Source organism: Triticum urartu, chromosome 3A (genome assembly GCF_056163025.1).
Source record: "Triticum urartu cultivar PI428250 chromosome 3A, HENAU_Tu73, whole genome shotgun sequence".
Lineage (NCBI taxonomy): Eukaryota > Viridiplantae > Streptophyta > Magnoliopsida > Poales > Poaceae > Triticum > Triticum urartu.
In genome coordinates, this window is record NC_141875.1 from 747,761,847 (window position 1) to 747,786,919 (window position 25,073).

Consider the following 25,073-nt stretch of genomic DNA (forward strand, 5'->3'; position numbering starts at 1 on the left):
CGGCTATTCCTGAGGATATACCCAACGATGCGCCGCAGCAAGACGACGATCTTATTGCTGAAGAGAGACCTACTGATGCCTCAGGTCCTGTCAATCAGCCCACAGGCTCCATCTGGATTGAAAGCTCCACCGGTCCAGCAAAACCTACTAACAAGCCAACAGCTCCAGTGCAAACCGGCGGTACCAAGGATGATGAGGTTCTCATTACTGCCACTGGCCATACTGAGCCAAGCAATCCTGTCGCTTTGTCTAAACATTCTGCCAAGGAAGAATTTGCTGCCTTTGGCAAAGGCAAGTGGAACGCTGATCTGACGACTTACGCTGCTCTGAACGCCCAAGATATCCATTCCGGCTATCTGAATCGGTTGTATACCAGTCGCGACTATGAAGCCAGTCTGGTTAATATGATGAAAGATAAATATGAGGTAACTTACATATGCTCTTTCCTGCTTGTATGCTTCAATACTTGCTGACTCTCCTAGCCCCCAAGGGCCGGTTTGTAATCTTCTTTCAAACCGAGACTTACTAACATAAATCTTGTCACTTTGAAATTCGCGGATGTAGCCCCCAAGGGCCGGTTCAACTTAGCATAGTTAAACCAGTACTTTAAGTAATTGAGATTGCCGCATCAAAATATATACGAGCAAATAGCCATTAGCCCCCAGGTGCCAAGTTGAATACTTGTATTGATCTTGGGACTTTGTAAGCAATTGAAAGATGAAAATCGAATATGCATTAGCCCCCAAGTGCCAAGTGCATAACTTGTTATGTGGTTGGTACTTCAATCCTTGTACCGTTTTGTTGAAGCATATAACTATCTGCGTGCAGGCTGAGCTGAAGACGAAGGAAAACCAAATCGCCGATCTCCAAGAAATCCTGAAAACCCAACAAGCTGAAACCTCTAAAGCACAAGAAGAATTAACCAGCGCTTTAAGCGCCATGGAGCAGCTTAAGGAGAGCTTCAAGAAGAAGTAGGCGGATTGGGCCACCGAAAAGTCCACTTTAATCAAACGAGCAGAGGATGCCGAGGCTGCACTAAAACCGGTGGCAGATGAACTGACCAGTATAAAGCGGCACGTGCATACCATGACCACTGCTATCTTTGGTAAGCCAGTTTTAATTCTGAATTGACTCGGCCTTCTTACAGAGCTGCCGGTTTAACCCTTCCTGATATTTCAGGGACACGCATTGGTCACTTGGGGTCAGATGTGTGGAAGAAATTGAAAGCCGCCTACACGTTGGTCGAACAACTATACACTGGTGCTCAGCGAATCATCTGTACCGCATCCCACAACAAACCAGCGCCCACTTTGATTCAAGACACTCTGATGAAACTGTCAGTGCTTCCTGCCTGAGTTGAAGAGCTCAAGAAATCTGCTACTCGAACCCGTGCAATCAATGCTTTAATCCGGGCAAAAGCCTGGGTGCCGGATTTTGATCCTGTTGAAGCGGCTCAGGGCTATCCCAGCTTAAAGGAAGACGGGTCAGAGTTTGGTGAAGCGGATCTGCGAGCCATAAACCGGGAGGTGCATCCGCTAGCTTGTAAATTGGTTGAAGAAGCAGACTTGTCTGATTATCAGGCCCAGTATGACAATCAGAACAAGCGAATAACTGCACCAATTCATGAATCGGAAAATCTTATTCCTCCAACCCGTAAGCACACTTACGCTCCCGATATTGATCCGTCATTGCTGATCCATGATGAAGCTGTTTTTCGAGCATTAATGGGAATCGACTGGACAACTGTTGATTTCCAGCCGCTGGGTAAAGAAACTGAAGCTGACGCAGCGCAAGATGACCCGCAACCATCAGGCCAGGCTGGTGACCAAGCTTGAACCGGAGGCCGGCTTAAAACTGCTTGTCCTCTGCGAAAAACAATGATATTATTATAGGCACCGTGTTGCCTTGTAATAGGCTAGCGGATACTTTTGATGTTGATATGCCTTCGTGCATAATTTGTTCTTCCTGTGGTGATGAACTTTCCAAAGCACTTTCTGCAATAAGAAACTCTTCGAGTGCCACCGCGGTTGTACCGTCAGGCGGAATATGATGTCTGCATATATGAAGTCAAAACATCCAAGAATTTTTAAGTATATGACCAAATTTTTGAGATACATAATACCTGCCATCGTTGAGCGTGAAGTTGGCTTAGCCAATCTTGAAGTGGAGTTTTGCCAACCCACACTGTTGGAGGAGATAACAGCTTCTGTATATACATGACACTGGTTTACCATGTAAACTATGCCGGGTTATAATAAACACCATGTTACTCCATAAGAGGATGTTAACAAGGATCAAACTGGGCAAATAATCTCCGGATTGACGTGAACTTTGTTCCGTCAATTGATTGGTTGAAAAAAATTGTCAGTTTAAAAAACGCAATAAAAAGCAAAAAAACCCTTCAAGAAAAGTGTAAAGCAAATGCAATGACAAAACCATTGCTAAAAAAAGGTTTATTTGAGCTGATCAGATGGTGTTACCATGGCCGAACACGACCAAGCTCCCGTTAGGTGTAACTATGGTTCTAGTCAGCCAGGTCCCCAAATGAAACCATGGCATTTATGCCGATCAAGTGGCATGGTCATGGTTCGGGTAAGACCAAGCCCCCAAGTGATTCTATGGCCTTAGGCCGATCAAGAGGCATGACTGGTTCAGACATGACCAAGTCCCCAAGTGATCTGGTGGCTCTCGCCTATCAAGAGGTATGGTATTGGTTCGGACACGACCAAACCCCCAAGTGATATAACATGATGCTTTTAAAAAGAGAACTCAAGGGGTAAACCGGAGGCCGCTTTAGAGCAACTCCGTGTAACCTCACATGATGTAAAAGAACAGATACCCCGCTTTAGCTGAGGTTCCGGTTTATTATATTTAATCATAATATATACATTGTCGTAATATGTACATAAGTACAGCCAATGGCTCAGGTATAGTAAGGCCGAAGATGAGCTATGTTCCACGGCCTGTTGGTCTCCTCCTCTGATGTGCGTGAGTCTTTATGCTCTCGAATATCGATCAGATAGTATGACCCGTTGTGCAGATTCTTGCTGACCATGAAAGGCCCCTCCCAAGGTGGGGATAGCTTATGCATATCAGTCTGATCTTGGATGAGCCGAAGCACCAAATCTCCTTCCTGAAAGGTTCCGGTTCTGACTCGGCGACTGTGATAACGACGAAGATCCTGCTGGTAAATCGTCGATCGGGCGGCTGCGATGTCACGCTCTTCATCCAGCCGGTCCAAAGCATCTTGCCGTGCCGTCTCGTTGTCCGCTTCAATATAAGCCGTCACACGAGGTGAATCATGACGGATATCGCTGGGGAGAACTGCCTCCGCTCCATAAACCATGAAGAACGGTGTGTATCCTGTTGATCTGTTGGGTGTTGTATTGATGCTCCATAACACAGATGGTAATTCTTCTACCCAACAACCCGGCGTTCTCTGCAAAGGAACCATGAGCCGGGGCTTGATGCCTCTCAAGATCTCTTGATTAGCTCTTTCTGCTTGACCATTGGACTATGGGTGTGCCACTTATGAAACGTCGAGCCGGGTGTGCTCCCGTTCGCAGAACTCCTTCATGGCACCTTTGGACAAATTGGTACCATTATCTGTGATGATATTGTGTGGAAAGCCAAACCGGAAAATTACTTTTTTGATGAACTGAACCGCCGTGGCCGCATCACACTTGCTAACAGGTTCTGCCTCCACCCACTTTGTAAACTTGTCAACCGCCACCAGGAGGTGGGTCTTCTTATCTTTGGACCTTTTGAAAGGCCCAACCATATCCAGCCCCCAAGTCACAAACAGCCAAGTAATTGGGATCATTCTCAACTCTTGAGCCGGTACATGAGCACGTCTTGAAAATCTTTGACAACCATCACATCGTCTGACCAGATCCTCCGCATTAGCATGAGCAGTTAACCAATAGAAGCCATGGCGAAACGCTTTAGCCACCAGAGACTTTGAACCGGCGTGGTGACCACAATCTCCTTCGTGGATCTCACGCAAAATTTCACGGCCTTCTTCAGGAGATACACAGCGTTGAAATGCTCCTGACACACTGCAATGATGCAACTCACCGCTGATAATAACCATGGACTTGGATCGCCGGATTATCTGTCGGGCCAGAGTCTCATCCTCTGGCAACTCGCCCCGGTTCTTGTACGCCAGGTAAGGAAGCGTCCAATCCGGAATAACATGAAGAGCCGCCACCAATTGAACCTCCGGATCAGGAATAGCGAAATCCGCTTCACCAGGGATCTTAACTGACGGGTTGTGCAGCACATCTAGAAAAACATTGGGCGGGACCGGTTTGCGCTGAGAGCCCAGCCGGCTTAAGGCGTCCGCCGCTTCATTTTTCCGCCGGTCCACGATGTCCACCTGATAGCCTTTGAAATGACCTGCAACAATATCCACCTCACGACGATATGCTGCCATGAGTGGGTCCTTGGAGTCCCAAGTGCCAGACACTTGCTGAGCCACAAGGTCCGAGTCACCGAAGCACTTAACTCGACTTAGATTCATCTCCTTAGCTATCCGGAGACCATGGAGCAAGGCTTCATACTCGGCTGCATTGTTAGTACAAGGGAACATTAAGTGGAGAACATAACAACACTTATCACCTCGCGGGGAAGTTAATACGACTCCAGCCCCTGAACCTTCCAATTGCCTGGATCCGTCAAAATGGATGGTCCAATATGTGTGATCCGGCTTTTCTTCAGGTGCTTGCATTTCCGTCCAATCATTGATGAAATCAACAAGTGCTTGAGACTTAACCGCCGTCCGAGGCACATACTTCAAACCGTGCGGCCCAAGCTCTATAGCCCACTTGGCAATCCGGCCAGTCGCTTCCCGGTTCTGGATGATATCCCCCAAAGGAGCAGAACTAACCACCGTAATTGGGTGCCCTTGGAAGTATTGTTTAAGCTTCCGACTTGCCATAAAAACTCCATACACCAGCTTCTGCCAATGCGGATACCTTTGCTTGGACTCAATTAGTACCTCGCTGATATAATAGACCGGACGTTGAACCAGATGCTCCTTACCTGCCTCCTTTCGCTCCACCACAATAGCCACGCTGACCGCCCGAGCATTGGCAGCAACATATAGTAGTAACGGCTCCTTGTCAATGGGAGCGGAGAGCACAGGCGGATTGACCAATTGCCGCTTTAAGTCCTCAAATGCTTCATCAGCAGCGGAACTCCAAACAAACTGATCCGTCTTTTTCAACATCTAATACAAAGGGATTGCCTTTTCACCAAGACAATTGATAAACCGGCTTAACGCTGCAATCCGGCCGACCAGTCGTTGAACATCATTGATACACTTCAGTTTAGTCAGGGAGGTGATGGCCGTGATCTTCTCCGGATTAGCCTCAATTCCCCTGTTGGACACCAGAAAACCCAATAGCTTGCCCGCCGGTACACCAAAGACACACTTGTCCGGATTAAGCATCATCTTGTATGTCCTCAGGTTATCAAAGGTTTCCTTCAAATCATCAATCAAAGTCTCCTTCTCCCTGGACTTAACCACAATATCATCCACGTAAGCATGCACATTACGGCCAATCTGCTTGTGAAGACAATTTTGTACACACCATTGATAAGTTGCCTGGGCACTCTTGAGACCGAAGGGCATAGACACATAGCAGAAGGCTCCAAAGGGAGTTATAAATGCTGTCTTCTCCTAGTCCTTAACTGCCATTTTGATCTGATGATAGCCAGAATATCCATCCAAAAAACTTAAACGCTCGCAACCCGCCGTAGCATCAATAATTTGATCAATACGGGGGAGGGCAAAAGGATCTGCTGGACAAGCTTTATTAAGATTTGTGTAATCCACAAACATGCGCCAGGTGCCGTTTTTCTGGAGGACCAGCACCGGATTGGCCAACCACTCAGGGTGAAAAACTTCAACAATAAAGCCAGCTGTTAAGAGCCTGGCTACCTCTTCTCCAATCGCCTTGCGTCTTTCTTCGTTAAACCGGCGGAGGAACTGTTTCACCGGTTTATATTTAGGATCCACATTAAGGGTGTGCTCAGTGAGTTGCCTCGATACACCTAGCATGTCAGAGGTCTTCCATGCGAAAATGTCCCGATTCTCACGGATGAACTCGATGAGCGCGCTTTCCTATTTCGGATCCAAGTTGGCACTGATGCTGAACTGCTTGGACGAATCGCCAGATATGAAGTCAACAAGCTTAGTTTCTGCTGCCGATTTGAACTTCAGGGCCGGATCATGCTCCGTGGTTGGCTTCTTTAACGGAGTCATGTCTGCCGGATCAACATTGTCTTCATAATACTTCAAATCCTCGGTGGCACCGACCGACTCTGCATAGGCCGCATCTCCTTCCTTGCACTCCAAAGCAATCTTGTGGCTTCCATGAACCGTTATTGTCCCCTTGTAACCCGGCTTCTTGAGCTGCAAATATACATAACAGGGCCGTGCCATAAACTTGGCGTAGGCCGGTCGCCCAAACAGGGCGTGATATGGACTTTGGATTTTCACCACTTCAAATGTCAATGTCTCGGACCTGGAATCATGATCATCCCCAAAGGCCACTTCCAGAGCTATCTTACCAACGGGATATGCTGATCAGACAGGCACTACACCGTGGAATACTGTATTAGACGGTTTGAGATTCTTATCTGTTAGTCCCATATGACGGAAGGTCTCATAGTACAGGATGTTAATGCTGCTCCCTCCATCCATGAGCACCTTGGTGAACTTGCAACCTCCCACCTGAGGCGCCACCACCAGAGCCAACTGACCCGGATTATCGACCTGGGGAGGGTGATCCTCTCTGCTCCATATGATTGGCTGTTCAGACCAACGTAGATAACGGGGTATGGCCGGTTCAACAGAGTTGACCGCCCGCCTCTGAACCTTCCGGTCTCACTTGTCCAAGCTAGTGGTGAAGACATGGTACTGCCCACTACTCAACTGCTTTGGGTTGCTCTGGTAACCTGACTGTTGCTGCTGTTGGTTGTAACCACCCTGGTTGTTCTGACTATTTTGACCATTGCGTCCGGCCGGATTGCCATTAAATCCTGAAACGGAACTTCCTCCACCGTAACCCGGCCCAGATCCTGAGCCACCGCCAGATTCGTGATCATACCGGAAATTATTAGAATTCTTGAACTCCTACATAATAAAGCAATCCTTCCAAAGGTGGTTTGCTGGCGCCTCCTTCGTCCCATGTCTTGGACAGGGCTGGCTCAGTAGATAATTTAGGCGGTCCGGGTTAGGGTTGGGTGCCCCATTGCGGTTTTTCGGTCTACCCTTGCGTCGCTGGCCATTGTCCTGCGTGTTGGTATTAGCCACAAAGTCCATGTTACCATCCGCTTTACGCTTGCCTCCACCACCATTGCCTGCCCAGTGATGTTGCTGACCTTTGGAGTTGCTGTTCCTCTTTCCCTTCCCTGCCTTGTCATCATCAGATTCGGGATCCTTGGTACTATCAGAATCCACATACTTCACCAAAGCGGCCATGAGGGTCCCCATGTCAGTGCAATGACGCTTCATCCGTCCCAACTTCAGCTTCAGGGGCCCAAACCGGCAGTTGCCTTCCAGGGTTAATACTGCGGTGTCAGCGTTGATGCGGTCTGAGGAGTGCAACACTTGTGAAACCCGGCGCACCCAATGAGTCGTTGATTCTCCTTCCTCCTGGACGCATGCAGCCAAGTCCATTATGGACATAGCCTGTTTACATGTATCTTTGAAATTGCTGATAAACCGGGCTCGTAATTGGGCCCATGAACTGATAGAAATAGCCGGCAAGCTTTTTAACCAAGTATGGGCCGTTCCTTCATGCATCATGGTGAAGTATTTTGCACACGCTGCGTCATCCACATCAAGCATCTCCATGGCCATCTCATAGCTCTCCACCCATGTCTCTGGAGGCTGATCCGCCATGTAATTTGGTACCTTGCGTGGGCCCTTGAAATCCTTGGGCAGGCGCACATTGCGTAAAGCGGGGATAAGGCAAGGCACCCCCAAAGAACTAGAAGTAACACCGGGTTCAATCGAGATGGTTGGACGAACCGGCGTGAGCTGTCGAGCCTGATGCTGTGCGGCCAACTCGGCCTCCCTGCGCGCGCGAGCCCGGTCCACCACTTCCTGTGCATTATCAGCACCACCCGTCGGGTTGTCTCCACGGGATGCTCCATGTCGTTCGTTACTCGACACTGCCGGCTCATCCATATGTCTGCTATAGCTCCGGCTTGGACGGGGGGTCGAGTGGATCCGGTCGTGGCTGTATGAGTATGCTTCTTGTTGGACCAAAGCTGTCCTCAGAAGCTCCTTTACTCGTCGCGTCTCTACCGCCTGCGGCGAATCACCTTCAATTGGAATGGCCTCCAGCCGTGCAGCAGCGGCAATGAGATTGTCCATCGGGTTGGAGTAGTGACCCGGAGGTGTTAAAACAGCCTGAGGTATAACGGCGTTTTGACGAGGCGGGTTCATCTAACGAGGCTGAACCGGTGCACCGGTCCCAGGGGCTTCTGCCTGGTTCCCCTCCAGCGGATTGCCGGTTCTTGCCCCTGGAGTGTTGAAAAGGTCTCTGGCCTCGAAAACCGGAGGTAAACGGGATCGGTGCTTCCTCCTCATGACTTCATGCGACGCGCTCTGGTCCAACATGAGCCTGTAGGCTTGTGCGTCTAAAGCGGCCCGCTCGGCGGCCATCCTGGTGTCCTTAGCTGCCAGATCTGCCTTGGCCTGGGTAATCTGTTCCTTCACTTTTGCAATCTCGGCGTTGTGAACGCCCTAATCCGCCGGATTAGCCTCCGCCATAAGCGCAGCCAACGCATCAAACAACTCTGATAGAACTTAAGCCGGCGGGCGCACAGGGCCTCTGGCCCGAAAGCCGTCGCTGCTGCTGAACCGAAGGTTGTTGCCGCAACGGTCGAAGAATGAAGCGCTGCTTGTGTGCCAGTCATGAATATTCCAACCCGGTTGGGCAGATCAGAGGGGTCCGGAATACTGTCGCCATCGGAACAACCCCCAATCCGGCCGTCTTGTAGCTGATAAAGAGATTCGGTCTCTCCGGTCGATGACTCATCATCGGAACAAACGATGGCATCGCCGCGAGATTCCGATCCATCTTCATAACTTCCTCCATGGATGACTCCCACGAAGGCACGCTTCACGGCCGGTTTAACGCGGGCGGATCGCGCACGCTGAGCCGTCTCGACGAGGTCGGTGCAGATGTCTGGCTCAGGGCCCGGTTCACCGATCTTGCCAATGAAAACGTGAATGCCTCCAAAGGGGACCTGGTACCCGTACTCAATTGAGCCGGCCTCGGGGCCCCAGCCTGCGTCGTCGATGTAGAGCTTGCCGCGACGACTCTTGGTCATTCGGCCTACAACGTAGCCCTCGAGTCCTTCAAAGCGGCCCTCCAAGAACCGGAAACCATCGTGCGATAGCCCCACGGTGGGCGCCAACTGTCGTGGTTTTGTCACGGCAGATGTCCTAGAGAAAGGACTTAGTCATGGAGCCATCGCGACGGGTTAGCTTGAAGGGGTTAAAGCGGACACAAGGACGCAAGAGAGTTTATACTAGTTCGGCCCCTTCAATGAAGGTAAAAGCCTACGTCTAGTTGTGATGGAATTGATGGGGTTTCGATGACTAGGGAGCAAACAAGCTTCGCCTATGTCTCGAGTTGTTGTCTGTTGTCCTTAAACCGCCGCCGGGTCGTCCCCTTATATACATGGGTGACACCCGTCGGTTCACAGAGTCCCAACACCGGTCGATATTCGTATCCGGGTTGGTCTCTCCTTATTCCTAACTTATAACACAAGCTTATATACAATTCCCGGTTTACAGCTACAAGTCTTGAACCGGCTACGGGCCTTAGGCCCTCATCTGCCTTCTTGGGCTTTATCACTCTGGAACTACTGATGAAGTTGACTCGGCCCAGATAGGCCGGTTTACGCCCAGCAGTAATATCCCCAACAGTATTGCTTTGCAAAGCACTTGGGACTTTAATCATTACGACCTCTATTGGAATAAACCTTGACACATCTGTGCATGTCTGCAGACCGCCATAACTGACTTGGATTCTCAACTAGCTGATGCAAAAACCCAGTTGGCGGCTTAAGAGACTGAGGTAAAGAATACTGAATCCAAACTCCAGTTGAGCATATCTGAAGCAGAGAAACTGATGACCAGTTTTAATGTAGAGAAAAAATCTTGGGCCGACGAAACAGCCTTGCTGACATAGCGGGCTGAAACGGCTGAGGCGGCTCTCAAGGAAGGTTACCGCTGAACTCACCGGTTTAAAGAACCGTGTGTCTCAGATGGTCTCTGCAATCTTCGGTGAGTCACCATATTATTTACTTAAAATCTATTTTTACCACCATAATGTAAGCTGCCTGCTTAACCTTTTGTAAATACCTTATAGGTCCACGGAGCAGCAATCTTAGTCAAAACAGCTTGATAAAGCTCAGGGCAGTTTACACCCTTGTAGAGCAACTGTATACTGGAGCTCAACGGGCTCTTACCATTATTTCCCCGGCTAACCAAGGACCAAACCTATTGAGTGATGTCTTGAAGAAGCTATCCATCTTACCCACCAGATTTCAAGAAGTCAAGCGTTCCTGTGCGAGAGCCGGAGCCCTAACTGCTCTAAGCCGCTCCAAAGCCTGGGTACCGGAGCTAGACCCGGCGGATGTAGCCAAGGGGTACCCCAGTTTTAAGGAAGACGGGACTCCTTTTGATCAAGAAGATTTTGCTGCTTGCGTGAAAGAAATTTGTCCTCATGCTACCATCCTTGGTGAAGAAACCAATGTTGATAAGTACCAGCCGGGTTTTGATGCTGAGAATGAAAAGATGGCGACTCCTTCGTATAAAGTGACGGATCTAATCCCGCCGGTTCGCCAGCACACCATTGCCCTAGAAATTAACCCGTCTGGTCTAATTGATGATGAGGCTGAGTTCGTCGCTCTTCATGGATTTGATTGGTCCAAGCCCAGTTTCCAAACAGTGGAGGAGGATGAACTGGCGAGGGATGAGTCGTAACCATCCAAACAACCCGGCCAGGATTAATGAACCGGCTTTAGGTTATCAGCTGCTTATGAGAAAAAACAATATTATCTTTTTGGGCTCCAAGTGCCTTGTAATAGGCTAGCTTAAAACTTCATGTTGTGCTTATGCCATCGTGCATATTGTGCCTCGTACATCACTTTTATCCGTAATGTGAGGATATGCCTTTCATCCTTTACAATATCAGTATTGTGTGAATCTGTTCCTGCACGAAAGATATAAAAGTTGTCCTAGCAGTTTATCACCGGACGGGTCAAAACGCCTAGTGCACAACCATGGAACCTAATATAATTGTAGGCTGGATGTAAGTATAATTAAGGCTGGAAAGCCTGTAATTGAAGAAAAACATAGATAATCCTGTTATGAATTTAAACGACAATATCATACCTGTATTCTTGAATCTGGACTACCGGCTTATGTGACCCGAACAGTAAGGGTGATAACCCAATCTTTAGAAGCCAATACTTCCATATATATGATGACTGTTATACACTGGCAATTCATTGTCAAAAAACCAAGCCGGTTTAAATTGAAACCATACTTACACTTAGATTTAGACAATAAAACCGAAAAAACAAAAGATTGTCTTTCAACAATGTAAGTCAAACACCAAGAGAAATTTGGAGGCTTCTGATTCGAATACGATCAGTAAACCGATCAAACGGGTTAAGCTAGGATTCAAATACGATCATGTAGCCCCCAGTGGCTTTGGCGTTGCATTGATCAAGAGGGCACCGACAGCTATGTTCTCTTTGGTTCGAATACGACCTATGTTCGAACAGGAAGCCCCCAAATGACCTTGAGAGGTTTTTAACGACCCTGATTCGAATACGATCCAAGTCGGACCCAAAAGGGGTTAAGCTATGATTCGAATATGATCAAGAAGCCCCCTAGTGAGTTTGGCATTGCGCCGATCAAGAGGGTACCGACAGCTATGTTCTCTTTGGTTCAAATATGACCTATGTTTGAACAGGAAGCCCCCTAGTGATCATAAGGTTTAACGGCTAGATTCAAATATGATCATGAGCCAGACCAAAGGGTTAAGCTAAATTGGAACACAATCAGCCCCTAATTGGTCATTTTGAAAGTATAATAATAAAGGCATGTGATTATTGAGAATAAAAAGGACAGAGGTCCTGCTTTATTACTTATCATAATATATACAACTCAAAGTATGTACATTATGAGAGCCGGTGGCTCAAGTATAGTAAGGCCGAAGATGAGTGATATTCCATGGCCGGCGGGTCTCTTCCTCCGACTTACGTGAGTCTTTGTGCTCTCGAACATCGATGAGGTAGTATGACCCATTGTTCAAGTTTCTGCTGACCACAAAGGGTCCTTCCCAAGGTGGTCCTGGATGAGCCAGAGCACCAAGTCACCTTCCTGGAAGGTTCTGGACTTAACTCGGCGGCTGTGATAACGGCGTAGGTCCTGTTGGTAAATCGCCGAGCGGGCTGCTGCTAAGTCACGCTCTTCATCTAATAGGTCAAGTGCATCCTGATGGGCTTGTTCATTATCAATTTCAATTTAAGCCACCACGCGGGGTGAGTCATGACGGATGTCACTAGGTAGGACTACCTCCGCTCCATAAACCATGAAGAAAGGCGTATAACCCGTAGATCTGTTAGGGGTAGTATTAATGCTCCATATCACATAGGGTAACTCCTCCACCCAACAACCTGGCGTCTGTTGTAAAGGAACCATAAGCTGGGGCTTGAGACCTTTCAAGATTTCCTGATTTGCTCTCTCAGCTTGACCATTGGATTGGGGGCGAGCTACTGATGAAACATCAAGCCGGATATGCTCACGTTGACAAAATTCCTCCATAGCACCCTTGGACAGATTAGTACCATTGTCAGTTATAATGCTATGTGGAAAGCCAAAATGAAAGATCACCTTTTTCATGAATTGAACCACTGTGGCTGCATCACACTTACTAACCGGCTCTGCCTCCACCCACTTCGTGAATTTGTCAACTGCCACCAAAAGGTGTGTCTTTTTATCTTTGGATCTTTTGAAAGGTCCCACCATATCGAGCCCCCAGACTGCAAATGGCCAAGTAATTGTAATCATGCGCAATTCTTGAGCCGGCACATGCGCCCGCATGCGAATTTCTGACAACCATCACACCTACTCACCAAATCCTCAGCATCAACATGAGCCGTTGCTACCTCTTTTAGCACTGCGTTGGTTTTCCTCGAAGAGGAAGGGATGATGCAGCAAAGTAGCGTAAGTATTTCCCTCAGTTTTTGAGAACCAAGGTATCAATCCAGTAGGAGGCTACACGCAAGTCCCTCGTACCTGCACAAAACAAATAAATCCTCGCAACCAACGCAAATAGGGGTTGTCAATCCCTATAGGGCCACTTACGAGAGTGAGATCTGATAGATATGATAAGATAATATTTTTGGTATTTTTATGATAAGATGCAAAGTAAAATAAAGGCAAAGTAAATAACTAAGTAGTAGGAGATTGATATGATAAAGATAGACCCGGGGGCCATAGGTTTCACTAGTGGCTTCTCTTGAGAGCATAAGTATTCTACGGTGGGTGAACAAATTACTATTGAGCAATTGACAGAACTGAGAATAGTTATGAGAATATCTAGGTATGATCATGTATATAGGCATCACATCCGAGACAAGTAGACCGACTCCTGCCTGCATCTACTACTATTAATCCACTCATCGACCGCTATCCAACATGCATCTAGAGTATTAAGTAAGATGACATGATGTAGAGGGATAAATTCATGCAATATGAGGAAAACCCCATCTTGTTATCCTCGATGGCAACAATACAATATGTGCCTTCCTGCCCTTACTGTCACCGGGAAAGAACACCGCAAGATTGAACCCAAAGCTAAGCACTTCTCCCATTGCAAGAAAGATCAATCTAGTAGGCCAAACCAAACTGATAATTCGAAGAGACTTGCAAAGATAACCAATCATATATAAAAGAATTCAGAGAAGTTTCAAATATTATTCATAGATAGACTTGATCATAAACCCACAATTCATCGGTCTCAACAAACACACCGCAAAAAGAAGATTACATCGAATAGATCTCCACAAGAGAGGGGGAGAACATTGTATTGAGATCCAAAAAGAGAGAAGAAGCCATCTAGCTACTAACTATGGACCCGTAGGTCTGAAGTAAACTACTCACACTTCATCGGAGAGGCTATGGTGTTGATGTAGAAGCCCTCCGTGATCGATGCCCCCTCCGGCGGAGCTCCGGAACAGGCCCCAAGATGGGATCTCGTGGATACAGAAAGTTATGGCGGTGGAATTAGGGTTTTGGCTCCGTATATGATCGTTTGGGGGTACGTGGGTATATATAGGAGGAAGAAGTACGTTGGTGGAGCAACGGGGGCCCACGAGGGTGGAGGGCGCGCCTGGGGGGGGGCAGGCGCGCCCCCCCTACCTTATGGCCTCCTGTTGATTGGCTTGACGTAGGGTCCAAGTCTCCTGAGTTGTATTCGGTGAGAAAATCACGTTCCTGAAGGTTTCACTCAGTTTGGACTCTGGTTGATATTCCTTTTCTTCAAAACCCTAAAACAGGCAAAAAATTGCAATTCTGGGCTGGGCCTCCGGTTAATAGGTTAGTCCCAAAAATAATATAAAAGTGGATAATAAAGCCCGATAATGTCCAAAACAATAGATAATATAGCATGGAGCAATAAAAAATTATAGATACGTTGGAGACGTATCAAGCATCCCCAAGCTTAATTCCTGCCCGTCCTCAAGTAGGTAAATGATAAAAATAGAATTTTTTATGCGGAGTGCTACTTGGCATAATTTTAATGTAATTCTTCTTAATTGTGGTATGAATATTTAGATCTGAAAGATTCAAGACAAAAGTTCATATTGACATAGAAAATAATAATACTTCAAGCATACTAACAAAGCAATTATGTCTTCTCAAAATAACATGGCTAAAGAAAGTTGAGGGAGTCCTGGATTAGGGGGTCTCCGGACAGCCGGACTATATCCTTTGGCCGGAGTGTTGGACTATGAAGATACAAGATTGAAGACTTCGTCCCGTGTCCGGATGGGACTCTACTTGGCGTGGAAGGCAAGCTAGGCAATACGGATATGCATATCTCCTCCTTTATAACCGACCTTGTGTAAGTCTAGCCCCCTCCGGTGTCTATATAAACCGGAGGGTTTTAGTCCGTAGGACAACATACAATCATACCATAGGCTAGCTTCTAGGGTTTAGCCTCTCCGATCTCGTGGTAGATCAACTCTTGTACTACACATATTATCAAGAATAATCAAGCAGGACGTAGGGTTTTACCTCCATCAAGAGGGCCCGAACCTGGGTAAAACATCGTGTCCCCTGCCTCCTGTTACCATCTGCCTTAGACGCACAGTTTGGGACCCCCTACCCGAGATCCGCCGGTTTTGACACCGACATTGGTGCTTTCATTGAGAGTTCCTCTGTGTCGTCGCCGTTAGTCTTGATGGTTCCTTCGATCATCGATTGCGATGTAGTCCAGGGTGAGACTTTTCTCCCCGGACAGATCTTTATATTCGGCGGCTTCGCACTGTGGGCCAACTCGCTTGGCCATCTAGAGCAGATCGAGAGTTACGCCCCTGGCCATCAGGTCAGGTTTGGAAGATTAAACTATACGGCCAATATCCGCGGAGACTTGATCTTCGACGGATTCGAGCCCCTGCCTAGTGCGCCACACGGCCACGATGAGCATGATTTAGCTCTGCCATCGGACAGTGTCCAGGAGATCGCGCCGGCAACTGCTCTGACCCTCAATTCGGAGCCAACAACGCCTTCCATGGGTGGGTGGATGGACCCCGTCATGGAGGCCGCGCTCTCATCAGCGATCGAGCCAAGTATCGACCTTACCCTTCACAAGAGCCATGACACCGAATTGCTGGACTCCTCCCCGGCCACGGACTCCGAACCGCCTGCGCCCGTGCCTATCGAATCCGATTGGGCGCCGGTCATGGAGTTTACCTCCGTGGATATTTTTCAGCACTCGCCCTTCGGCGACATACTGAACTCATTAAGGTCTCTCTCCTTGTCAGGAGAGTCCTGGCCGAACTACGTTCGCAGGATTGGGATGCGGATGACGAAGAAATTCGCCACCCACCCACCACCCACTTAGTAGCCACTGTCGACGACTTAACCGACATGCTCGACTTCGACTCCAAAGACATCGACGGTATGGACAATGATGCGCGAGGAGAAGAGGAACCACTGCCCACAGGGCACTGGACAGCCACCTCATCATATGATATATACATGGTGGACACACCCAAAGAAGGCAATGGCGACGAGACAGCGGAGGATGCCCCTCCAAGAAGCAACCCAAGCGCCGGCGTCAGCGGCACCGCTCTAAGTCTCGCCAAAGCAAAAGCGATGACCCTGGCACAGGAGATAATACCACTCCAAACAGTGCCGAAGACGACAACAATCCCCTCCAGCAAGATTTAGGGCAGGAGGATGGAGAAGCCAGCCCTCCCGAGAGAGTGGCAGATGAAGAGGAGGAGGATGATAATTACATGCCTCCCTCCGAAGACGAGGCAAGTCTCGACGATGACGAGTTCGTCATGCCTGAGGATCCCGTCGAACAAGCGCTTCAAGCGCCGGCTTATAGCCACGGAAAATAGCCTTAAGAAAAAGCAACAGCAGCTTCAAGCTGATCAAGATTTGCTAGCTGACAGATGGACTGAAGTCCTTGCGGGCGAGGAATATAAACTTGAATGCCCCTCCAAGAGTTACCCAAAGCGTAGGTTGCTACCCCGACTGGAGGAGGATGCACTCAAGCCTACATCTCCGACATATGACGCGGCTGACCGGCCACCTCGTGCCCGCGACAGAGAGGCATTTCAGCCAAAAGCTCAGCCCGCACTCCGACGCCACTCAAATAAAAATGCCAAGGCATGGGGAAATACGCCAGACCTGCGAGACGTATTGGAGGACAAAACAAAACATGCAAGATCGATCTATGGATCACGAGGGCGCGCCACTATGCGAGATGATAATTGCCACGCCGGATACAGTAAAAGTAAGTCCGGCCGGGCCGAACATAGCGGGCAAGACTCATTTGAGCTGCGTCGCGATATAGCACAGTACAGAGGCGCCGCACACCCCCTATGCTTCACAGACGAAGTAATGGATCATTAAATCCCAGAGGGTTTCAAACCCGTAAATATAGAATCATACGACGGCACGACGGATCCTGCGGTATGGATCGAGGATTTCCTCCTGCACATCCACATGACCCACGGTGATAATCTACACACCATCAAATACCTCCCACTCAAGCTCAAAGGACCGGCTCGGCATTGGCTCAACAGCTTGCCAGCAGAGTCCATTGGCTATTGGGAAGATCTGGAAGCCGCATTCCTCGACAACTTCCAGGGCACTTATGTGCGACCACCAGACACCGATGACTTGAGCCACATAATTCAGCAGCTAGAGGAATCGGCCAGGCAATTCTGGACATGGTTCCTAACAAAGAAAAATCAAATCGTCGACTGTCCGGATGCAGAGGCCCTAGCAGCTTTTAAGCACAACATCCGCGACGAGTGGCTCATCCGGCACCTTGGCCAGGAAAAGCCGAAATCTACGGCAGCCCTGACGACACTCATGACCCGCTTCTGTGCGGGATAAGACAGCTGGCTGGCTTGCAGTAATAACATATCAAAGAACCCTGGTACTTCAGATACCAAGGATGGCAATGGCAGGTCACGTTGTAACAAACAAAAGCGCCACATTAACATCGACAATACCGAGGATACATCAGTCAATGCCGGATTCAAAGGCTCTAAACCCGGTCAGCGGAAAAGCCATTCAAAAGAAGCACTCCGGGCCCGTCCAGCTTGGACCGTATACTCGACCGCTCGTGTCAAATACACGGCACCCCCGACAAGCTAGCCAACCACACCAACAGGGATTGTTGGGTGTTCAAGCAGGCCGGCAAGTTAAATGCCGAAAACAAAGATAAGGGGTCACATAGCGATGATGAGGAGGAGCCCCGGCAGCCGAACACTGGAGGACAGAAAAGGTTCCCCCCACAAGTGCGGACGGTGAACATGATATATGCAACCCACATCCCCAAGAGAGAGCGGAAGCGTGCGCTAAGGGACGTATATTGGTTGGAGCCAGTCGCCCCAAAGTTCAACCCATGGTCCTCTTGCCCGATCACCTTCAATCGCCGGGACCACCCCACTAGTATCCGTCATGGCGGATTCGCCGCACTGGTCCTAGACCCAATCATTGACGGATTTCACCTCACTCGAGTCCTTATGGATGGCGGCAGCATCCTGAACCTGCTTTATCAGGACACAGTGCACAAAATGGGTATAGACCCCTCAAGGATCAAACCCACAAAAACGACCTTCAAAGGCGTCATACCAGGTGTAGAGGCCCATTGCACAAGCTCAGCCACACTGGAAGTGGTCTTCGGATCCCCGGATAACTTCCGAAGTGAGGAGTTAATCTTCGATATAGTCCCGTTCCGCAGTGGCTATCATGCACTGCTCGGGCGAACCGCATTTGCGAGATTTAATGCGTACCGCATTATGCATACCTTAAGCTCAAGATGCCAGGACCTCGGGGGGTCATCACAGTTAATGGAAACACAGAGCATTCTCTCCGTACGGAGGAGCACACTGCGGCCCTCGTAGCAGAAGCGCAAAGCAGCCTCTTAAGGCACAACACCAGTTCGGCGATTCAAGACCCGGACACCTTCAAGCGCGCCTGGAGTAATCAGCAACAAGACCGCCTGGCACGTTCCGAGCTCTCATAGCGATGCGGCCCCCACCCCAGTACCAGCCAAACAGCGAAATCCATGCCACGCATACATAACTACGCATTGAAAATACCATGGGCATAGGTGGGGAGGGGGGCACGACTACGGCACGCCCCAAGACGCGGCTTAACCGCACTAGGGGCTTCCCGCTTTGTTATTTTTCTCTCTTTCAGGACTTCAATATCTGGAAACCCTGTCCGGCAGTATGATGGTCGAACACATGATGCAGCAACCAAGGAGGCGGAAAGCTACGTCGCAGGTGGATTATGATAACGAGTGAAATACTTGCTTTAATACCATTCCTCAGCTTGCCCTTGGAGGGGACATGTCAAATAGTCCTACTTTTTGCTTATCGCACTACTTGTATCATTCTGCTTTAACGCACCTTCTTGAATAAACAATGCATAGCATTAGACTATTATTGCATTCTCTATTTTTCTTATATATACATATGTTCATTCATGACATCCAGCACCCGTACACTCTGGTACGGCCAATACGCTAGGGGCTTAAGCATACCCCATAATACGGCGTGAAAAGTCCAAACACTTTAGACAGTGCGGCACCCCGAACTTATAGCATTATATGCATCAGCTCCAAATCATGTCTTGGGTCAATAGTTGGGTTTGCCCAGCTCCCAAGTTTTGGTACCTTACGTTCCGCTATATCGGCTAAGGTAGCACTGGGAGAACTACTGCGATTGTGCCCCGGTTCAGCTGAGCTAAGCACCTCAGTAGAGAAAGCTAAAACTGACTGTCATGATAAGGCGAGAGACTGGTCGCTGTTCGAGAGGTTCCGAGTCCTTAAAGACTTATGCCGCTTAGGGAGAGGAGTCGGCTTTATCCGGCTTAAGGCGTGTATAGTGCCCCAAATTCGGCCTTCCGAATACTAGGGTGCCGATGTCAAAACCGGCAGATCTCGGGTAGGGGGTCCCGAACTGTGCGTCTAGGCCGGATGGTAACAGGAGGCAGGGGACACGATGTTTTACCCAGGTTCGGGCCCTCTTGATGGAGGTAAAACCCTACATCCTGCTTGATTAAAATTGATCATATGGGTAGTACAAGAGTAGATCTACCACGAGATCAGAGAGGCCATAATATGTTGTGATTGTTGTCCTACGGACTAAAACCGTTCGGTTTATATAGACACCAGAGAGGGTTAGGGTTACACAAGGTCGGTTACAAAGGAGGAGATATCCATATTCGTATTGCCTAGCTTGCGTTCCACGCCAAGTAGAGTCCCATCCGGACACGAGACGAAGTCTTCAACCTTGTATCTTCATAGTCTAATAGTCCGGCCAATGGAGATAGTCCGGCTGTCCAGAGACCCCCTAATCCAGGACTCCCTCAGTAGCCCCTGAACCAGGCTTCAATGACGATGAGTCCGGCGTGCAGTATTGTCTTCGGCATTGCAAGGCGGGTTGCTTCTCCGAATACATCACAGAAGAATTTGAATACGAGGATAGTGTCCGACCCTGCAAAATAAGTTCCACACACCACCGTAGAGAGAATAATATTTTCGCAAATCCAATTTGCTGACTCGTTTTGGCAGCATGACGTTGTGTCATGGCCCGGCGATTATTCGAACCGTTTTTCTTCAACCAGCTCCACACATAACGCGTGGCGGTTTCTTGACACGTCTTGTCGAAGCAGAGATCGTGTTCCCCCAATTACGGGATTCTCATTAATGCGGTCGTGGGTAACCCAACCGTGTCTAGGACTCCTAGATTATAGGCAAGTCCTAAACGGCTACGAAGAGGATGCTTGATATTCACCCTCTTTATAAAGGGACGAGGTTTTCGCTTTTTCCCTCTCGTGCTCAATCAAACCCTTCCCCTGCCTCGAGTTCTAACACCCAAAGCCCAGGTTTGGTGCTCCGGATCTTCAATCATGTCCGGATCCAGCCTTCAAGGCCGATGGATCCCCTCCTCCGTTACGGAAGAGGACATTATGAAATTGAGGGAGGGCAGATACCTGACCGCCGAGGTTTCGCATCGGCTGCTTGCTCGAGGGCAGATCGTCCCTACTCCCGAACCCAACGAGAACGTCGTGTTCGTCTCCCACTTCCTCTGAGGTCTAGGCCTCACTCTGGATCCCTTCGTCAGGGGTTTGATGTTCTATTACGGGCTAGATTTCCACGATCTAGCTCCGAACTCCTTTCTCCACATCTCGACATTTATTGTCGTGTGTGAGGCCTTCCTCCGCATTACCCCTCACTTCGGCCTGTGGCTCAAGACCTTTGAAGTAAAGCCGAAGATGATCGAGGGGCAACATGCAGCATGCAGAGGTGCATCAATAGGCAAGATGACAGGAGCTCCATGGCCGAAAGGTTCCTTTCCAGAGGTGTCCGAATTATGGCAACGGGAGTGGTTTTACGTCACGGCTACCAGAAGTGCCAAGTGGGCGGCTGCCCCCGCTTTCCGCTCGGGCCCCCCACCACAACTGATGTCATGGATTAGCAGAGGTCTGAGCTAGGGTCCAGCCAAGGACGTGCCTATACTGCAAAGCCGCATCTGAGATCTCTTCGAGGGAGATTTTAATTTGGTTGTGGTAATACAAGTTATGCTGGTTCGTCAAGTCCAGCCTTGCAAACGCCGGCCCCTTCGCTTGTGGGATTTCAACCCAGAGGGACCGCGTGCCATTGAAAGTTTCCTCGGCCTGATGCATGAGGAGATGTACAAGTCATTCTTCGGACCTCAAGTAGAGTGTCCGGATATTACCGAGGACATGGGCCTGAGCAGTAACCGCGCCGCCGAACAAGTAAGAAATCCTCTGGCCGAACACTCTGTCTTTCATTCGTCATGAAGTTATTTCTGAGAGTTTGCTTTTTGACCATGACTGGCTAACAAAGGCGAAGATGATTCGGTGCTTGGCCCCCCTCCCTGAGGGTTTGGAAAATCCGGTATTGGAAAAGTTGCTCGAGGTCGCACCTTACCCAGAGCCCTCGAAGGAAGATACAGGGGGATAATACGGGTGGACACGGGCCCCCATCGCTGCCCGTTCCAACTGAGGGATGAGCGTCTCCATGAAGGAGGATAGCCGGGGGAGGAAAAAGGACTGCTTCCAAGCATTCAGAAGCCGAAGCCTCCAAATGAGAGAAGAAGTCTCCCACAGAGGGTCCTGCCTCGGGGGGTGCTTTTGTCGCACAAAGTTCGCGGGGGGATCAGCCCTCCAACGAGTCGTAAGTGATCCAAAATACTTTAATAGTAAAGGTATGCTATCTCTTTACTGAGAAAATAACCACCGCATATATCTTGCAGTTCGGGCCTTAGCCCCTCTCAGTTGAGCTTGTCTTCGGGGGATCTTCTTCTAGAGATGATGGAGAGCGAAACGCCACCCCCGGACTCCTCCGCTCAAGAAGCAGGCGACCCCGAAGTGTCGTCACGGAGGGCCTCTCCGGATCCGGTGAGGCCAGAAGATAATCCCATAGACCCCTGAAGTTCCCAGCGTCCGGCTCCCGAAGAGAGCAGACAAAAGAGTCCCGCACCGTCTGGTATGAGGTCGGACATTCTGAGGGAGCTGGTGGGGTGAGCGGCCATCTTAGAAGAACACCGTACGCTGATGGGTACGGTGATGGGGAGAATTTCGTCCACCAAAAGCGGATTACATGAAGCCTTTATGAGTCTACTGACATGCTTTGAGGTATGTGATAGTACTGCACATGTTAGTTGTGCCCTGTGTAGATAGTAGCCCCTGAGACTCTGGTTGTCCTCGAGAACGGCGGCGAACAGAGGATCATATTCCCAGGCAATAACCAGACTGCCCCTATGTGCAGGTGGTGGAAGCTCCGGTGGCTAGCCGGACTAGTGAGTTTGCCAAATTAAAACGGCAACTTGATGCGGCAGACACCGACATCGAGCTTGTTAACAAGCGGCTTGACGAATCACAGGGTAAGTAATGTTTTCTGGTGAATGTCACACAATAAGAGCAGCATGATGCCAGTATCTTTAATATGTTGTGACTGCAGACGGAGCTGCCACAGTGGAGACCCTTCGGGCGGAACTCGCCCGAGCCAAGGAACAAGCGAGGATTAGTAATGCGGCTGCTTTGAAGGCGGCCGAAGAGTTGAAAGCCGAGAAGGCCGCGCATTGCGAGAGCCAAGATAAGATGGCCAAGATGGTCGTAGAATTAAAATACACTGCCGACCGTTGCCGGGTCCTTGAAAAAGAAAACCGAGCGAAGGCAACAGACCTTGAGAAGGCCACGATGGCAGACAAAGACACCCGTTCTACTATGAGAGCGAAGCAGGAGGAGCTGCGGGAAGCCGGGGATATTGCGGCTGGGAAACCCTTCATGTTACGGAGGAAGTTTGGAGATCCACAGTATGCCCCTCTAGATCGGCTGTGGAGTTCGGCAGATGCGTATATGGATTTGGCGGCGAGCGCTGCCGATGCGGCCAAGTACTTCCAAGGTCAGACAGATCATGAAGTGGACAAGCTGTTCTGGTCGCAATTCGACGTTCCAAAGCGTCCGCTTTCATTGACTGACCAGCTAGCCGAATGGGCTGAACTGAATAGGTTGTCCGGACTCGCCATGAGGTCTGTTGTGGATCCTCTATGGCCGGAAAAGCCAAAGCCGAACAGCTATTTCAGCTTAGTGCAGTAGTTCCTTGGTGCCTGCCGCGCATTAATGCGATGAAGAGGTCGGCGTGCATAGAAGGCTCGCGGATGGCCCTTGCCCGTGTTAAAGCATACTGGGCGGAGATGGACGCTACCACTGTTGCGGCGTAGGGTTCGGCCATAGGCCGAGTGGCTGCCGAGAACTATTTCGAGGAGGTTCTCGAGGGTGCTCGTTTGATAGAGGCCCAGTGCTCGAACAATATTATGTTTGAGTGATATGTATTCTCATTGTAAACACAATGCTTTTATGAAATTTGTAAGGCTATGGTTATACTTTTGCCTGAAAGTAGTATGATGCCTCCTGTGCGGCTGTTTATGTATACATGTGTATAACCTGAAAGATTGCAGCCGTCGGCTTCAACCCCCATGCATATAATGCGGGGGTGCTCACGAAAAACGCGTGTTCACACTTAACCCAATGTCTTGGTCCTATTAAGGAGGTGATAGAGTAGCGAACGAGGCAACCGAACTATAATGCTTTAACACTTTCACTTAGCCATAGGAGTTTGACAGTGGGGCTACTAGATAGCCCCTAGTGGCTCCGCACTCTCCCGATCGCGGGGTGCGTACATATCTAGCCGGAAAACGGCCCTTCGTTAAGGCGGAGGAATTCTAACATTCCGATAGGTCATCGAGTGGTTGACTAGTCTCACGCTATATCATGACAGTCAGTTTTCGACTTTCTCTACTGAGGTGCTCGTCCGGATGAACCAGGGCGCAATCGCAGTAGTTCTCCTGGTGCTACCTTAGCCGATAAAGCGGAACGTAAGACGACAAAACACAGGAGCCGGGCAAACCCAACATTTGACCAAAGACAATGATTCAGAGCTGATGCATATAAGGCCAAACTCGCGACGCCGAACACTCCCTAAGGTATTCGGTCTTTATGGTATAAACCGGGCCTAAATAGTTCCCTTTGTGAGAAGCCCCTTGTGTCCACGTATGTGCATTATTCTGACGTGGCCACATGCCAAGACGTTAGCATCCTTCCCAATTGTGCTGAGAATTCGGTGGATGTGTATGAACAAGAGACAGTAAAAAAGGTTTACACAGGGTCTTAATCTAAAAAGAATCCTTGGAACGGGTCCCTGCTGCACGTCTGCGCCTATGTCTCCGTTGTGCAATATCCTGGACGGGTGTAGCACGATGATCATCTGTAAAAGAGAGGAATTTAGGTGAAAAAGTTGTCGTGCAAAAAGATAGTTTTTAAAGAAACCATGTATAACTAAAAATGAGTACAAATTGCCACTTGTCTGTGCGTGTTGAGCCCCTTGTATTTGTAATAGGGGTGTGGCCGTCCATCCGGTACAAATTACATATAGAAGCACCGGACTCGTCTAACCGCGTCCGTGGTCTTGACGACCTATCAAATGCTTTAGTTGGTGAGGCCGTTTTTAGTGTGCGGCTACCAAGGCAGTCACATTCTCTTCGGCGTGCAAAGATTGCTTGATACTTTGGTTCACTGTAATGATGTCGCGTGGACCGGCCATCTTGAGCGTCAGGGAAGCGTAATGTGGTATTGCATTAAAGCGAGCAAAAGCTTCGCGTCCAAGTAGTGCTTGATAGCCGCTTTGGAACGGAGCGATGTGGAAGGTTAAATGTTTGCTACGGAAGTTATCGGGGAAGCCGAATAT